Here is a 7622-nt window from a genome sequence, read left to right on the forward strand (position 1 = left end):
AATATTTATAATTCAATCGCAATAATAGTGAGTTTGACACATAAGCTCAATGGTAATATAAAAAAAAAACAAGCATAATAAAAAAATATATATACTCATTCAGATCAAGATATGTCCATTAATATAAGATACAGTCACAACTCATTTTTATGGAAGCAATAATAGACGTCCCAGCTCCTAACTGTGGCAAGTAAAAGGTATGAAAAGAAGGCTCAATTACCATCTTTGTAATGTTTTTACCAGCTGGGGCGGGAACTGCAAACACAGGGTATCCATTTTCGAATTTGGTCTCCCTCGAGATAAATAATATGTTTGGCAAAAGTAAATACTTAAACAAAAGAAAATGAATTATAAAAGAAACCTCAGTAAGAAAAGAAAACATATAATGACATAAGATAATAAATACGGCTTAAACAATACACAACAAAATAAAAAGGTGCACGCACCAAAATAAAAAAAAGGTAAAAGTAAATAAAAAAAATCTCAGGTGAAGTAGAAATACAGTAACAAAATTAAATATATAATGACAAACATCAAAGTATGAGATGTGACCAGCTGTATTAATAAAATCCATGATAAAAGAAAAGAGAACATCTTCTTTATGATTTGCGAAGTTGTAGTTTCGGCCGGGCCTTCTAAATATGGCCCGGTCTCATTTGGTTGTCTGACACTCGGTGCTTACTGGCCGGTCTCATTTGGTTGTCTGACACTCGGTGCTTACCGTGGCGGCATGATTGCTAGCAGGCGCTCCTGCCGCCATGGTTTAAGCATATCGCACAGCCTCTTTACCAGCACGGCGGCTGTTGTGGGCGGTCCCTGTCTCAGGAATTTTCTAAGTAGTGAACTAGTGTGGCGTTCGGCTCGCCGCAGTGCATGCAGCACCTCTCTTCGCGTTCAATTGTTGTGATAATCTGCCATGCACAGTGGTAACCTAGGCATATTGTGTGAAGAATGACTTCAGTACCTCTGTTGATTACTTTAGGGAGTGCCAGTGGTTCATAGCCTGTGGCATCTGAATACCAGCTTGCCGAGGGGGAGGTTCTCGTTTCCTCTCTGTGGAACTGCCATAGGAAGGTACGACCGACCAAGGCACTCTTCTCCTTAAATAATTTTCGGCTTGATTTTATCGTCTTGGGATTTGGGGGCATACCCCTGCCAGCGACGGCTAGTTCCCTCTGATGCCGATGTGGCTTGGGACCCAGTTGATGATAATTCTTCTACTCTGAGCAAGAATTCTCTGTGCCATTGTGAGAATCGTGGTCAGTAGGTAGATGTTGTCTGTGGGTGAGCTGTGCTAAAGACAGTCAATGGCTGTCCTGGAGTCTGTGTGTACAACCACGTGTCCTTCCTTTAGGGACGCGTGGGCTAGGGCTCCTATGATTGCAACTGCCTCTGCCTGTAGCGAGGCATTGTCTGTTACCATCATGGATTGCATGGCGTCCCTTGCTGCAAAGCCGGCGCCTGCAGTGTGGCTCAAGGGATCGACCGATCCATCCGTGTAGTATGTTTGTAGTATGTTCTACTACCCGGAGGAGTGATGGCTGCAATGACCCTCTGGGCTTCTGCCTTAAAGCTAGGCGTGGGGTATAGGCTCTTTTTCATTGACAGGCTCATTATGTTGAACTCTATCAAGCTCTGTGCCCACGGCGGGGCTTCGGCAAAGTCGGGGTGGGGGGAGTCCATGCCCTTAGCAAGAAGCTGTTCTTTGAGCTGATGGCATATCAACTCCCTGGCTGTGTGAGACAGCCAGTTGTTTGCAAAGAGCTCGTTGTCTTGTTTGAGGCGTCTGACTAATTTTTGTCTTAGGCTTGTGTTCCTGGGAGCCTGGATGACCTTTGACATGAATTGTGTTGCCATTAGATAGATTCATGAGTCCAGGGGAAGAAGGTTTGCCTCCATCAGGAGGCTGAGGACCTTCGTCCACATCGGAGCACCCAGAATGATCCTGGCAGCTTCATTTTGGACTGTCTCTAATTTGTCTGTGTACTTTTTCTTGGCGGCAATGAGAGTGACTGGGGCATAGTCCACAACGGGCCGGACAGCATGTACATAGAATGATTTTAGCACTTTGTGTATGGCCCCTATGCGTCTCCAAGTCATTGCTCTCATGACAGACAGTCTTGCTTTGGTTTGGTCAACCAGGTACTGGACCTCCTTCTGGAAAGAGAGGGTCCGGTCTATCCTTACCCCAAGGTATAGGAAGTCCTGGACCCATTCCAATTCCACTCCCTGGATTTTCAGTCTTGTGCCTCGACCTCTCTGTCTCAGAGCCATGGCTTTGGATTTGGCTGCAGAGATCTTTAGTCCTGTCCTACAACACTCCTCGGACACGAGGTCCAGACAACGCTTCGCTTTATTCTGGCTGCGTGGTCCAGTGGAGGTGATAGCGAGATCGTCTGCATATGAGATGATCTTGAAACCCACTGGGAGGTTTATGTTGAGGATGCAAGACATTAGAGTGTTAAATAGGGCTGGACTGAGAAACCCCTCCCTGTGGCGTTCCATTTTCGAGCGGCATGTGCTGCGATAGATGACCCTGGAATTTGACATTGGCAGTCATGTTCCTGAAGTAGTCACCTATCCAAGCCAAGAGCTTTCCTCTGATTCCCTTCTGGATCAGGCTTTCCTGAATGGAAAGAGGACTTGCCAGTTCAAAAGCCTTCTCCAGGTCAAGGAATACAGCCACAGCTGGGCCCTGGATGATTGTGCTTAAGAGCGTAGCTATGCAGTCCTGTGCCCATGCACCTTGTGAACCTGTGGAGGTGTTCGTGTGGGGGGGACCCATTTTCCGGTTTAGTACCATCCTCTCGGCCATCTTGGCCAGGCAACTGAGGAGAGAGATGGGGCGGTACTTCCCCAGCTCCTTTGGTTTTGGGTCGGGAACTGTGGTAGCCCTCTTCCAACTCTGGGGTAGAGTGGAAGTTTCCCAGGGCTTGTTGATGAGTTGCAAAAGTGCACACTCACCTGCTAGTCCTAGGTGGGAGATAATGGGGTACGAGATCCCATCAGAGCCCGGAGCTGTGTTGGAACTGGATTTATAGGCTTTCCTTAGTTCCCTCAGAGAAAAGATAACGTCTGAGTTATCTGGTTCGGCTGCCCTTTCTCTGATGTGAGCAAGTCTGTCTGGCTGTAGACGCTCTTGTCTTGCCCTCAGCTCGGCAGGCAGGCAGTTGCTGCTCGTTCTCGCAGAGAACTCGTGCGCCAGTCTGTTTGCCTCAGCTTGGGGGTCGTGATGCGTGCACCTCGGGGCTGAGTGGCTGGTAGTTCGCTTGACCCGTTGCCACAGCTCTGAAAGAGTAGTTTGGTGGTCGAAGGACTAACAACATTCCAGCCACTTTTCCTGCCTGACTCTGTTGGCAGTTTCCATGGCATCCGTGACAGCCTCCCTTAGGAGGGATAAGTTGCCAGGAGTTCTTTGTCTTCGGAATAGTTTTCGGCACATGTTCACCCTGTGGTTGACCTCAGGCGTCTTTGTGACCTCTGGCCCCAGGCCGAGTTTTGGGTATGGTCAGTGAGGCTGCTTCATTAATGGCGTTTAGCAGGCTGGCTTCGAGCACTTCCACATTTTCGCTTTGTGGGGGATCATTGCATCTCAGACAGAGGGTCAAGGCGTTTTGGAACGCCTGCCAGTTGACCCTGTCTGTTTTCCATCTTGGATTAGGTCTTAGGATATCGGCTGGGCGAGCATCCATGAGGGTAGTTACAGTTCTGTAATGGTCACCTCCCCACCAGAGTTGCAGTGGCCAGGCTGAGGTCTAGGATCCCTCCTCTGAAATGCGTTGGCTCTTGGGTGTTGAGGAGAGCGATCTCAGGGAATGTCTAGCATGTCGGCTACGTGATAGCCGGCCGCATCCGGTGCCCGGCAGGGAGACAGGATAGGGTGGTGTGCATTGAAGTCTCCCCCTATGATCACTCGGTCGTGTGCAGCAGAAGCACAGACCTGGCTGATGTCTAAGCTTCTACAGCCTGGCCGGCTGTACACATTGTACAGTTTGAGGGGTCCCCCGGCCAGGTAAATCTCGGCGTCAAGGGATTCAACATCGTCACCACAGTGCGATACATCGGCTATTGCGGAGCAGGGGATTGTTGCTCTCACAAGGGTGATCAAGCCTCTCTTGCCTGGTGTTCGTGGCAGTGTGAAGACATGATACCCAGAGAAGCGAACAGTGTCCACTGTTAATGACTCCTGGGGCATGACAATGTCAATGTTCCTTGATCGCACTACTGCCTGGAGAATGGCGTTCTTTGTGGAGAAGCCATTGATATTCCACTGTAGGATGCTTAGGTGGTGTGTCATCGTCGGAGTCTGACAACTCCATTGCGAGGTCCTCGCTGGTTGAGGGCTCCTCGTCTATTGTCAGGCTATCCTTGCGTCCACTGGGGGATGGAGAGCTTTTGGTAGCTCTGACTTTAGTTGGTTTGGCTTTTCTCTAAGGCTTTTTCTGTGTCTTTTTCTTGGTTTCCTTGGCAAGGTCACCGTGCTCTGGCTCTGGCTGCACAGTTTCAGCCTGTTTTGGCTCTGCCTGTGAAGGCATGACCTGGTTTGGAGTGGGGAGGGGAGTCTCATCCTGGGGTGAGGGTGGGGCTGGCTTTGCTCTCTCCAGCTTTCTTCCCTTCAGGGCTGCGATAATCTGGGTCATTGCCGTCATGGCGACCGAAACTGCCTTCTCGGCCTCCTCACTCGACCTCCCCAGGAATGTTGCTACTACTGAGACAACAGCAGTTAACAGGAGAGTCATATCGTCCTCGTCAAAGAGGAGATGATCATCTGTTGGAGAGGTTTTTGTGGTGCTTATAGAACCTTTTTTCTTTGGGTTTTTTTTATGCACCTTTGTTGGTGTCACAACTGCGAGATTGCTCTGGACCGTCGGCTGTGTTTACCTCACTCTGGGCGGCGGGCTTAGGCCTCTCGCGATTGGCTCGCTCACCGTGTTGGGGAACGAGGGTATCGGCTTAAACATCGGCGGGACACATAAAAGGAGCACCGGTCAAAAATTCAGTAGTTGGCCCGTGACTTTGACGAGTGTGCTTCCTCCCACCATGTGACCTCTCCTGCTCCGATGGATCCTCTCCCTGTTTGTTTGTAAATATCCTGTTCTGTGTAGTGTAAATAGTGCCCTTTAACATTAAAACCTTGTGAATGTTTCCTCTGGTGTGTTTCTGTTGACCTGACCGCTCTGATTCCTTAAAACGAACCCTGACAGTTGGGAGCAGGAACAAAGTCTGGTCGCTTTTGAGCAACCTCTTGTCGCCTGAGGGCCGCCTCTTTCCTGACAGAGCAAGTCAGGCTCCAGGCGTGATGCCTCTTGGCACAGTTGGGACATTTGGCTGTTGTATCCCTCTTTTCTTCTTTGTAGGCCTTAAGGCATACCTCTGTGTTGTGTGCCTTGCTATAGACTCCACATTTAGGCTTGGCTGTACAGTTAGCCTGGTGGTGACCATATTTCTGGCACTTGAAACACCGAAGTGGTTCAGGCACATACGTTCGAAGGTTGTAGGTGCCCCAGTTACCCAGATCAAGGGTAGTGGTTGGGTACCTTTTATGGTCACCAGGACTTGCCTGGTTGGAGTCTTCCCCTTCGACATTCGAGAAGTCTGCACGACCTGTGGGTGTGAAGCGATCAGCTCCATACCGTACAAGACTGAGAAGCCAAGTAGCACCATCTTGGTTCTCTTTTCCTCGGGATTTAGTGGGGAAAAACTCACTTTCCTCCCATCTGCTAGCTCCTTCGTTTCCCGGAGGAAATTCAGGGTAGTTTGATATTTGGGCATTATGATCATGCCCTGATCTCGAGCGACCCGGATCGACAGCCGAATATTCCGTTGCAGCTCCAATGCCTTGACCAATTGGTAGGCATTGTCGAAGCCTTCGGGTTTAGCTGGCACTTTGAACTGGGGGAAGCGTTTAGGGGGTCCCAACTCTTCATCAGAGTCGGTCTCAGGCCTCGGACGCTTCGGCCCGCCCTTTCGGCTTTCGGGCTTGTTTGTGGGGGCAGCAGCTGTTACGGCTGGTTCAGCCTGCTCTCCCCTCTCAGTCGGGGAGGCCGTCTGAGAGGGCAAGCTGTTGGCCAAGAGGGGCCAGCTCGAGAGTCAATTTGTTTGACGATTCGGTGGACAGACCTATTGGCTTCGGTCTTGTCCACCTTAGCAGCAGGTGTGACAGTATCATGGGGTTTTCTTTTGCCACCAGAAGGCAGATATGGCTTCATGGTGACTGCCATGGTCAACCTTTTGTTCAATCTGTAGGGGGTGTTTGTTAAATTTATCCATATATTGGTGCATACTTTATCCTCTCACGCCCCCACCCACCACGGAGTCCAACAAGGGGATGCTGAGCTTTAGAACCAGTGTCTAACAGCAATAGGAGTGATGAGAGGATATACGCAGCCAATAACCATTGTGACGGCGCTCACGGACCATTGTGAGTGCCAATGGCGGCATGACTGCTTGACCCTAGCCTCGCGAGGGAGACCAGCCGATTGACCGTGACCGGGCCAGGATCAGGCAGCCTGTCTTGCTGGAACAGAGGACCAAAGAGTCGTGTTGCTAGCCGCAGGGCGTAATCGTTCACGGCATCGCTCAACCTCGAGGTCTCCACAGCGCACAAGGCTACCACGCACGGCAAACGTGTGGGTAGGTGTAAACCCCTTGGGGAGAGACCAGAGGTGATGCCCTTCCACCTACGAGACATCATTGTTTGGAGCCTTTTTGCTCAGTCCTCTGAAGTAGCCACCCAAAGGCTGTTTCACCTCAGTGAGGGAGGGGAGGTTTTGCACTTTAGCCAGGAGTTTCCTTTCATCCCTCTGAAGCAACCACCCAAAGGTTGTTTCACCTCAGTGATGAAGGAGATGACCTGTATCTTTTCGAAGTGAATCCCTTCTTCCCTCTGAGACAGCCACCCAAAGGCTGTTTCACCTCAGTGAGGGAAGGGAGGTCTTGCACTTTTGCCAGGTGGTTCCTTTGATCCCTCTGAAGCAACCACCCAAAGGTTGTTTCACCTCAGTGAGGAAGGAAAGGACCTGTGTCTTTTCAAAGTGATTTCCCCTTCCCTTTGAAACAGCCACCCAAAGGCAGTTTCACCTCAGTGAGGGAAGGGAGGTTTTGCACTTTTGCCAGGCAGTTCTTTTGATCCCTCTGAAGCAACCACCCAAAGGTTGTTTCACCCCAGTGAGGAAGGAAAGGACCTGTGTCTTTTCAAAGTGACTCCCCCTTCCCTCTGAAACCTCAGTGAGTCTTGTCCTTTTGCCAGGTTCATTCCGTCCCTCTAATGCAACCACCCAAAGGTTGTTTCACCTCAGTGAGGAAGGAAAGGACCTCTGTCTTTGTGAATTCCTCTTCCTCTGAAACAGACACCCAAAGGCTGTTTCACCTCAGTGAGGGAAGAGTAGTCCTGCACCTTAAAGGAAGTTTCTTCAACCCTTCAACCCACCCAAAGGCTGATTCACCACAGTGAGGGAGAGAAACTAACTTTCTAGGTGGTTCCAGTGGCCTGACGGGAATTCGGTTCTGTCTAGCAGCAGCTATTTCGACAGAACCAGGCTGAGGGCCTGACAAAGAGAGGGGCTTCTACCTGCCTATTCATTCCTAAACGAAAAATCAAGAGTGGCAGTCATCAGATGGTC

Source organism: Penaeus chinensis, chromosome 2, assembly GCF_019202785.1.
Source record: "Penaeus chinensis breed Huanghai No. 1 chromosome 2, ASM1920278v2, whole genome shotgun sequence".
NCBI classification, from domain to species: Eukaryota; Metazoa; Arthropoda; class Malacostraca; order Decapoda; family Penaeidae; genus Penaeus; species Penaeus chinensis.